Raw genomic sequence first — 8,901 nt, forward strand, 5'->3', positions numbered from 1 at the left:
TGGCAAGAATACACAGGAGAACTGTACAAAAAAGATACTCATGTCCCAGATAACCATGAGGTGTGATCACTCACCTAGAGCCAGACATCCTGGAATGTGTGGTCAAGTGGGCCTTAGGAAGCATCACTAACAAAGCTAATGGAGGTGATGGAATTCCAGTTGAGCTATTTCAAATCCTAAAAGATGATGCTGTGAAAGTGCTTCACTCAAAATGCCAGCAAATCTGGAAAACTCAGCAGTGGCCACAGGACTGGAAAAGGTCAGTTTTCATTTCAATCCCAAAGAAAGGCAGTGCCAAAGAATGCTCAAACTACCACACAATTGCACTCATCTCACACGCTAGGAAAGTAATGCCCAAAATTCTCCAGGACAGGCTTCAACAGTACATGAACCAAGAACTTCCAGATGTTCAAGCTGGATTTAGAAAATGCAGAACGTGAAGGGAAACTAAAAAGCCTCTTGATGAAAGCAAAAGAGGAGAGTGAAAAAGTTGGTTTAACACTCAACATTCAGAAAACTAAGATCATGAAATCCAGTCTCATGTATGGCAAATAGACAGGGAAACAATGGAAATAGTGACTTTATTTTGGGGGGCTCCAAAATCACTGCAGATGGTGACTGCAGCCATGAAATTAAAACACAGTTACTCCTTAGAAGAAAAGCTATGACCATCCTAGGTAGCATATAAAAAGCATATACATTACTTTGCTGACAAAGGTCCATCTAGTCAAAGCTATGGTTTTTCCAGTAGTCATGTATGGATGTGAGAGTTGGACTATAAAGAAAGCTGAGCACCAAAGAACTGATGCTTTTGAACTGTGGTGTTGGAGAAGACTCTTGAGAGTCCCTTGGACTTCAAAGAGATCCAATTAGTCTGCCCTAAAGAAAATCAGTACTGAATATTCATTGGAAGGACTGATGTTGAAGCTGAAGCTGAAGCTCCAATCCTTTGGCCATCTGATGTGAAGAACTGACTCATTGGAAAAGACCCTGATGCTGGGAAAGATTGAAGCAAGGAGGAGAAGGGGACGACAGAGGATGAGATGGTTGGATGGCATCACTGACTCAATGGACATGAGTCTGAATAAGCTCCAGGAGTTGGTGATAGACAGGGAACCCTGGCCTGCTGCAGTCCATGGCATTGCAAAGAATTGGATGCAACTGAGAGACTGAAATGAGCCGATCAGGACTCGGCCTGCAAGTCACCTTGTGCTGGCAGCCTTGCCTGACCCCTTCCTGTGCATGGTGCCTTTCTCCACCTTCACGACGCATTGCCACTCTGTGGGAGAGGCGGTGAAAGACGGGCACAGGGTCTAAGGAATGGCACCAGTTCCAAAAAGGACCTGAAAAGAGATTACCTTCCTCAGGGAGCTGAGAAGCAGATGTAGAGGGTGGCGGAGTGTCATGGGCAGTGATGGGGGTTTGACGATGGAAGAACTTTGGAGCAGAGATCAGAGGCAGTGGCATGAAGACAAGGGCACTGCCCAGACAGGACATGTGGTGAAAAGCATGAAGAGGTGCTATCGAAGCCGCATGCTAAGGAGAGTGGGGCGGGAGGCCTCCCCTTGACAAGGAAGACGGGCACTTCTGGGAGTGTGTCTCCTGGTGGAGGATTTACGGGTTTTTAGAGAAAGCACTTGGTATTCCTTCAGAACCCTAAATCCTCCATGTCATTTCTTTTTATTTATTTTTGGCTTTCTCTAGTTGGGGCGAGCAGCAGGGCCACTCTGTTGTGCAAGAGCTTCAGTAATTGCAGCTCGAGGGCTTTAGAGCATGAGGTCAGCAACTGTGGTACAGGAGCTCAGTTCCCCTGCAGCAGGTGGAATCCTCCTGGGCCAGGGACTGAACCCATGTCCCTTGCATTGGCAGGGGGATTCCTAACCACTGGACCATAGGACAGGAAGTTCCCCAATGTTGGTTCTTGGGCCTGGTTGGAGCCCATCTCCACATCCTACAGTGAGCTTGTGTGACCCTTGGGATTTCACATGGCCCTTCTTGGGCTTCCCCGGTGGCTCAGAGGGTAAAGCGTCTGCCTGCAGTGCAGGAGACCTGGGCTTGATCCCTGGTTTGGGAAGATCCCCTGGAGAAGGCAATGGCAACCCACTCTAGTACTCTTGTCTGGAAAATCCCATGGACAGAGGAGCCTGGAAGGATACAGTCCATGGGGTCGCAAAGAGTTGGACATGACAGAGTGATTCACTTTCACTTACAGCTTAAAATCCCAGAGATGAGAGAGCATTTTTATAGATATCCCTTAAAAAAAAAAAAATGTCCCAGGAGTTTTCTCATTAGCTTGATGTGGGTCGTGTGTTTGTCTTTGAATCAATCACAATGGCCAGGATGAAAGGAGCTAAAGTGTCTCTAATTGACCTGGCCGGGACCATGGACCCTTGACTAGGCTTTGGTTGGGGAAGATGTTCAGCCCCCATGTCCAAATAGCATGTCCAGCATTCCACAACTGACCTTGTTCCCACTATCTTTGCAGCACTATTTTGCTATGCCTTTTGGATACTCCCAGGCTGATGGAGGTTCATGAGAGAATTTAGCACTTTAAAATTAAGTCAGAAAGAGCCTTGGGCAGCTCTGAGAAAGACTCAGGTAAGTGTGAACCAGTAATAAGTGCTTTTGCTGTCCGTGCCGTCCTGTAGTCTAATAAACAGTCTCTTTTGGTTTCTCCATCCCTTCAGGGTCTGAGTTTGATTTTTATTAACTTTGTTTTTCTTTTATAATTCTCCTTCCATTCAGAGCCAGGAAAATTATAAGCAAGTAGCCAAGTGCCAGAAAAGCCTTAGGGAGACCTGCTGATTGAAGGGACAGTTTCGGGTCTCAGAACTGGACTTGGCCACCTGAAGTATGGGGTGACCCTGGGCTGGTTACTTTCTCTCTCTGGGTTTTCCTGCTCTCTGCTTTTGAAGGGGAACTAATCCATTTTAACCTTCTCCTTGCATGCAGAGTTGGACTAGAGAACTCTTAGATGGCAGGAAGTCGTGTTGCATGCCAGATGGATGATTCGCTTACCCTTAAATGACTTTTTTTTTTTTTTCACCTACATTCATCTGGTGTCCTGATTCTCCTCTATTCCTTCCGTCCTCAGGTAATGAGCTGCTGGTGTGGGCTCATGAAACATTCAGTGAAATAAACTAAGCTCATATGTGGGTGGGGGTAGGAGGGTAGAATAATGCAGATGAAAACAGGAAAAAAGGGAAATGGAATAAAGTCTTTGGAAAATGTAAGAACTTTATTTCTGGCTGCAAGCATCACTGATTTCTGGATCCTGCCACCAATAAGAGAGTTGCTGTTGTTCAGTCACTAAGTTGTGTCCGACTCTGCGTGACCCTGTGCACTGCAGCACACCAGGCTTCCCCGTCCTTCACTGTCTCCTGGAGTTTGCTCAGATTCATGTCTACTGAGTTGAGATGCCCTCTAACCATCTCATCCTCTGACGCCACCTTCTGCTGCCCTCAGTCTTTCCCAGGATCAGGGTCTTTTCCAATGAGTTGGCTCTTCACATCGGGTGGCCAAAGTATTGGAGCGTCAGCTTAAGCATCAGTTAATGTATCTATTTGCTATCCAGAACTGCTAAGAAAATAGTCCCATGATTGGACTGAACTATCTGCTCTGTTCCTTTTCTGCATAAAAAGATGAATTAACAGAGATAGGACAGACATGAAGGAGCCAAAGGAAACCTTTCTGGATATTCTACAACTTGAATAATTTATTCCAAGATTACTGAAAACAATTTAGGGTTAAAAAAAAACAAACAAAAAGTCAGTTGCTGCCACCTAAAAAATAATTATTAATTAATGTAATTAATTTTTTAAATTAATTAATTTGTTCAACAGCCATTTACTGAGCCACCAGATGAAGTCGTTTGTTCATCTAACCTACGTGTCGAGGGCCCTCCACGAGTGCTCTTCTGACCCCTGGGAACACAATAGTGAACTAGACAAGAAAGGTATCATCCCCTGTGGTTCTTAAATTCTAGTATCAGGAGATAAGTGCAGACATTGAGCAGGCACAGACACAGGATAGTTTCAGAGAGGGGTAAGTGATTTGCAGAAAGCAAACCAGGTGGAGAGTGGTTTAGACGTGGGGGTCAGCAGATTCCTTCCCAGAGAGACTTGGGGCTTGAAATGAGAGCTGAAATTTAAGGCTCCTGGAGCAGCTCAGAGGAAGGTCTGGGACCAAAAACTAATAAGTAACCTCGCCTTCCCAGTCCGCCTCTAGTCATTAAAAAGTATTCTCTCCTGACCTGTCCATCTCTCCAGAGCCTGCGTGACTTTGATTTTTATTAACTTTTTCTTTCATATCTAGCCTCCCCATTCAGAGCTAGATCAACCTCTACTGGGTTTTGTGAAGGGGGAAAGCTTTCCAGGCAGGGGAGTATCACAAAGTCCCAGATCAGGCAAAGGCCTGAGCTGGAACAAAGTTTAATTTGGGAAACAAAGGTCAGTTTGAGAAGAGGGTGAGAGCAGAGAAGGCTAAGAGACCAGAGGGCTTCCCTGGGGGTCAGTGGTAAAGACTCCACCTGCTAACTCAGAAGATCCAGGATTGATCCCTGGTGTAGGAAGATCCTCTGGAGGAGGAAATGGCAACCCACCCCAGTATTTCTGCCTGGAGAATCCCCATGGACAGAGGAGCCTGGCGGGCTGCAGTCCGCAGAATCACAAAGAGTCAGACACGACTTAGTGACTGAACAACAACAGGAGACCAGAAAGCAGCCAGATTCTGTGGGGCCTGGTGTCACCTCATGGCAAGTAGACGGGGAAACAGGGGAGACAGGGGCTGACTTTATTTTCTGGGCTCCAAAATCACTGCAGATGGTGACTGCAGCCATGAAATTAAAAGACACTTACTCCTTGAAAGGAAAGTTATGACCAACCTAGACAGCATATTCAAAAGCAGAGACATTACGTTGCAAACAAAGGTCCGTCTAGTCAAGGCTATGGTTTTTCCAGTGGTCATGTATGGATGTGAGAATTGGACTGTGAAGAAAGCTGAGTGCTGAAGAATTGATGCTTTTGAACTGTGGTGCTGGAGAAGACTCTTGAGAGTCCCTTGGACTGCAAGGAGATCCAACCAGCCCATCCTAAAGGAGATCAGTCCTGGGTGTTCATTGGAAGGACTGATGCTGAAGCTGAAACTCCAATACTTTGGCCACCTGATGCGAAGAGCTGACTCATTGGAAAAGACCCCCATGCTGGGAAAGATTGAGGGCAGGAGGAGAAGTGGATGACAGGGGATGAGATAGCTGGATGGCATCACTGACTCAGTGGACATGTGTTTGGGTAAACTCTGGGAGTTGGTGATGGACAGGGAGGCCTGATGTGCTGCGATTCATGGGGTCACAAAGAGTCGGACACGACTGAGCAGCTGAACTGAGAACTGATGTCATGGTGGTGTCAATTTTATTTTGGAAGGTTTTGCATAGCAGAGTAACATAATCCAACTTAGCAGTATGGGTTGGCTGCTGTGTAGACACTGCCTATAAGATGAGAAGTCTCTCATTTTAGGAAGATCATGGATGGTCTCATACAGAAGATAAACATCTCAAACAAATGATTATGCTACAGTGGGATGATTCAACATAAGCTGAAAGAATTTTCCAGGACACAAATTATAGGGTACACAATCCAATATAAGTACTGATAACTGGACCCCATAAGGAGTCCAAACTTGGTGGAAAACTGGATACAGTGTATACAAAGTGATGGGGGTGATTAATTTCTGCCTAGGGGAGTGAGCCATGGTGTCCTAACAGATATGGCATTCCTGCTTTATCTTAAATAATTAATGGGATTTCACCAATTAGATGGGGAGGGATGGAACTTTCAGACAGAGAGGACAATGCTTAAAAATGCCCAGAACCAGGAAATTTCAGGACATTAAGAGAAGGCTGAGCAGAGGACTCTTTGTAGAGGAGAAAAAGAGTCCAGAATGGCTGGGTGTGAGTTTGGAAGACTAAAGAGAGGTGGTTTGTAAAGGCTTGCTTGCCATTCTAAGGATTCTGGACCTTATTTAAACACAGTAAGGAGCTACTGAAGATTTACGAACTGAGGAATAACAGGGTACCTGTTGTACTTTTGAAGGATCTTTCTCATAGCTCTGTGGAGGCTAAATTGAGTAGGATCATAGGAGAAAGAGGAGCCTAGCTAGAAGACTAGAGTTATCTCTTGAAACAGAGCTCAGGAAAGGATGAACAAAACATGGAAAGGATGTGAATAAGCAAGGGAAAGAAACTAGAGGGAGAGACAGAACACAGAAATTTTCACCCGGTACAGATGCCACAGGTTAATAACCAGTGACATAATTATTTTCCAATGAGTAAGACCAGTGACAAGACAATTATTTTCTGGACTGAATGGTGTCTGCTCCTGATAAGTGTCTAGGTTAATGAGTATCAGATCAGATCAGTCGCTCAGTTGTGTCCAACTCTTTGTGACCCCATGAATTGCAGCACGCCAGGCCTCCCTGTCCATCACCAACTCCAGGAGTTCACTCAGACTCATGTCCATGGAGTCAGTGATGCCATCCAGCCATCTCATCCTCTGTCCTCCCCTTCTCCTCCTGCCCCCAATCCCTCCCAGCATCAGAGTCTTTTCCAATGAGTCCACTCTTCGCATGAGGTGGCCAAAGTACTGGAGTTTCAGCTTTAGCATCATTCCTTCCAAAGAAATCCCAGGGCTGATCTCCTTCAGAATGGACTGATTGGATCTCCTTGCAGTCCAAGGGATGCTCAAGAGTCTTCTCCAACACCACAGTTCAAAAGCATCAATTCTTCAGCATTCAGCCTTCTTCACAGTCCAACTCTCACATCCATACATGACCATGGGAAAAACCATAGCCTTGACTAGACGAACCTTTGTTGGCAAAGTAATGTCTCTGCTTTTGAATATGCTGTCTAGGTTGGTCATAACTTTCCTTCCAAGGAGTAAGCGTCTTTTAATTTCATGGCTGCAGTCACCATCTGTAGTGATTTTGGAGCCCCCAAAAATAAAGTCTGACACTGTTTCCACTGTTTCCCCATCTATTTCCCATGATACCCTAATGTGAATATTTCTTACACAGTAAATAAATCATAGCTTCAGACCAGGAGCATGCTTGAATATCAAAGTACTCAGCCATCTCTTTTAGGACTGGATTCTCTATTTCTGCTCACTGAATGCTCTCTGAGGTCAGCGCTCTAAGGGAACATCACACATTTGTACATTGTTTTGTGGCTTGCAAAATACTTTCTTGGCCACATCTTCAACCATCACAAGAATCTGGCGAGGTAAGGCAAGAGAACCACCATGCTCATCTCATAGACAGTGAAACTAAAGCTCGAAGAGAATAAGGGATTTGAAGAAAACCATACATTTACTTGGGGCTTAAGGTGGCCCAGTGGTAAAGAACCCACCAACAGTGCTGGAGATGCAGGAGACGGGGGTTCGATCCCTGGGTCAGGAAGATCCCCTGAGAAGATACACTGAAGATACACTCACTCCAGTACCCTGGGAAATTCCATGGACAGAGGAACCTGGTGGGCTACAGTCCATGGGGTTGCAAAGAGCCAGACACGACTGAGAGATTGAGCACGCACACACACATACACACTTACATGCAAACGCTTTACAGTAGAGCACGCAAATTCAGCATTCTACTCTAAATCCCAGATCATCCACTGCATTACTCAGGTTTAAAATTAACTAGTCAGGGGTGGTCTGGGTCCCTGGTGGAAGTAGTGGCATATGTTTTGTGTTGCCTCCTTTCTGACTTTTGGCAGACATCCCAAACCCAACTCAACACTTTTTCCTACCGAACTTGGACTTTGCCAGAGTCGTTCTAAACATGCTGCTCTAAGCAGTCACTAACAGTGACTTGGGATTAGCTTTAATAGGATTACCCACTTCCCATTGTGGGTCACATGATTGTGAAGCTTTATTCCAGCTTTAAAAGTTCTGTGATTTTATACTTAATGGTGATGATTCTAGGATCTGATTTAATCCAAGTAAGATTCATTGGAAGCCTATGGCATCCTGGGCACCCTCTATTCATCATATGAATAAAATGTCTTTTCTTTAGTTTTGTGCTCACAGTCCCGTGGAGGTGACGGGCAGATACAGAATAATAGAACTGAAGTCTTGTTTAAATGCAAAGCAAAATGTTAAGGAAGACTGGAGGAGGCAGAAGTCCATGCTCCTTAAGGATAAAGATGGTGCTAGATAAAGACAGGTTGTGAAGGATATATTTTTAGCATCGACAACCACTTGAGAAAAGGCATCAAGGTGCAGAGAGGGTTGAGTATGGAAACTCTCTGAAGATGGAGTGTAGATTTCTGTTCTGGATCCTACTGTGGAGAGTCAGGTGCTAGATATGAATTCAACTTAAGTATTGATTGAATATTTTTTTAAAAATGGCCAAGGTAAAAGAGGAACTAACGCTCATCCTTAGGCAACTGGCAATCGAAAGAGAGAAAGGAGAAAGGTTTTAGATATCAGAAAATCTGAGTTCTAGTTCTGATCCTACCTGTAACTTGAGAAGTCAGCTTCCTAAGATCTCAGGTTCAAAGGTTAAAAATAGGTTGCATTTTAAGTGCCTCGCCTGATTGATACAGAAGAGGGTGCTGAGGAGACACTGAAAGGCACCAAAGCCCTGAGGGATCAGGAAGATCCATCACAGGTGGGAGCTGGGAGCACAGCAACACCAGTGCTCTGTATTTACCATCCCCAGGCGAGTCTGCCTCCGAGCTCTCTGTAAACTCCATATCCCTAGGATTCCCACCACAACGTCTACACTGTGGCTTAACCCCAAAAGACGGCAGGATGATGAAATGCAGCAATTTCTTCCACTTCAGTGGGGAAAGGAGCATGTACAATATTGGCAAGAAGAAAGGAAAACTCCTGACTACTCTCTTTTATT

General features: G+C 45.1%; 1 long non-coding RNA gene across 1 annotated transcript in view; it reads right to left on the reverse strand.

Annotated features, from left to right (window-relative positions):
- Nucleotides 1-8,594, reverse strand: part of LOC129651789 (uncharacterized) — a 61,739-nt gene extending 53,145 nt beyond the window's left edge. The window contains exon 1 of the long non-coding RNA XR_008714306.1: nucleotides 8,509-8,594. This is a non-coding gene — a long non-coding RNA (uncharacterized LOC129651789). The remainder of the gene's footprint in view (nucleotides 1-8,508) is intronic.
- Nucleotides 8,595-8,901: the final 307 nt, after the last annotated feature.

This window comes from Bubalus kerabau, chromosome 4 (genome assembly GCF_029407905.1).
Source record: "Bubalus kerabau isolate K-KA32 ecotype Philippines breed swamp buffalo chromosome 4, PCC_UOA_SB_1v2, whole genome shotgun sequence".
Classification (NCBI taxonomy): domain Eukaryota; kingdom Metazoa; phylum Chordata; class Mammalia; order Artiodactyla; family Bovidae; genus Bubalus; species Bubalus kerabau.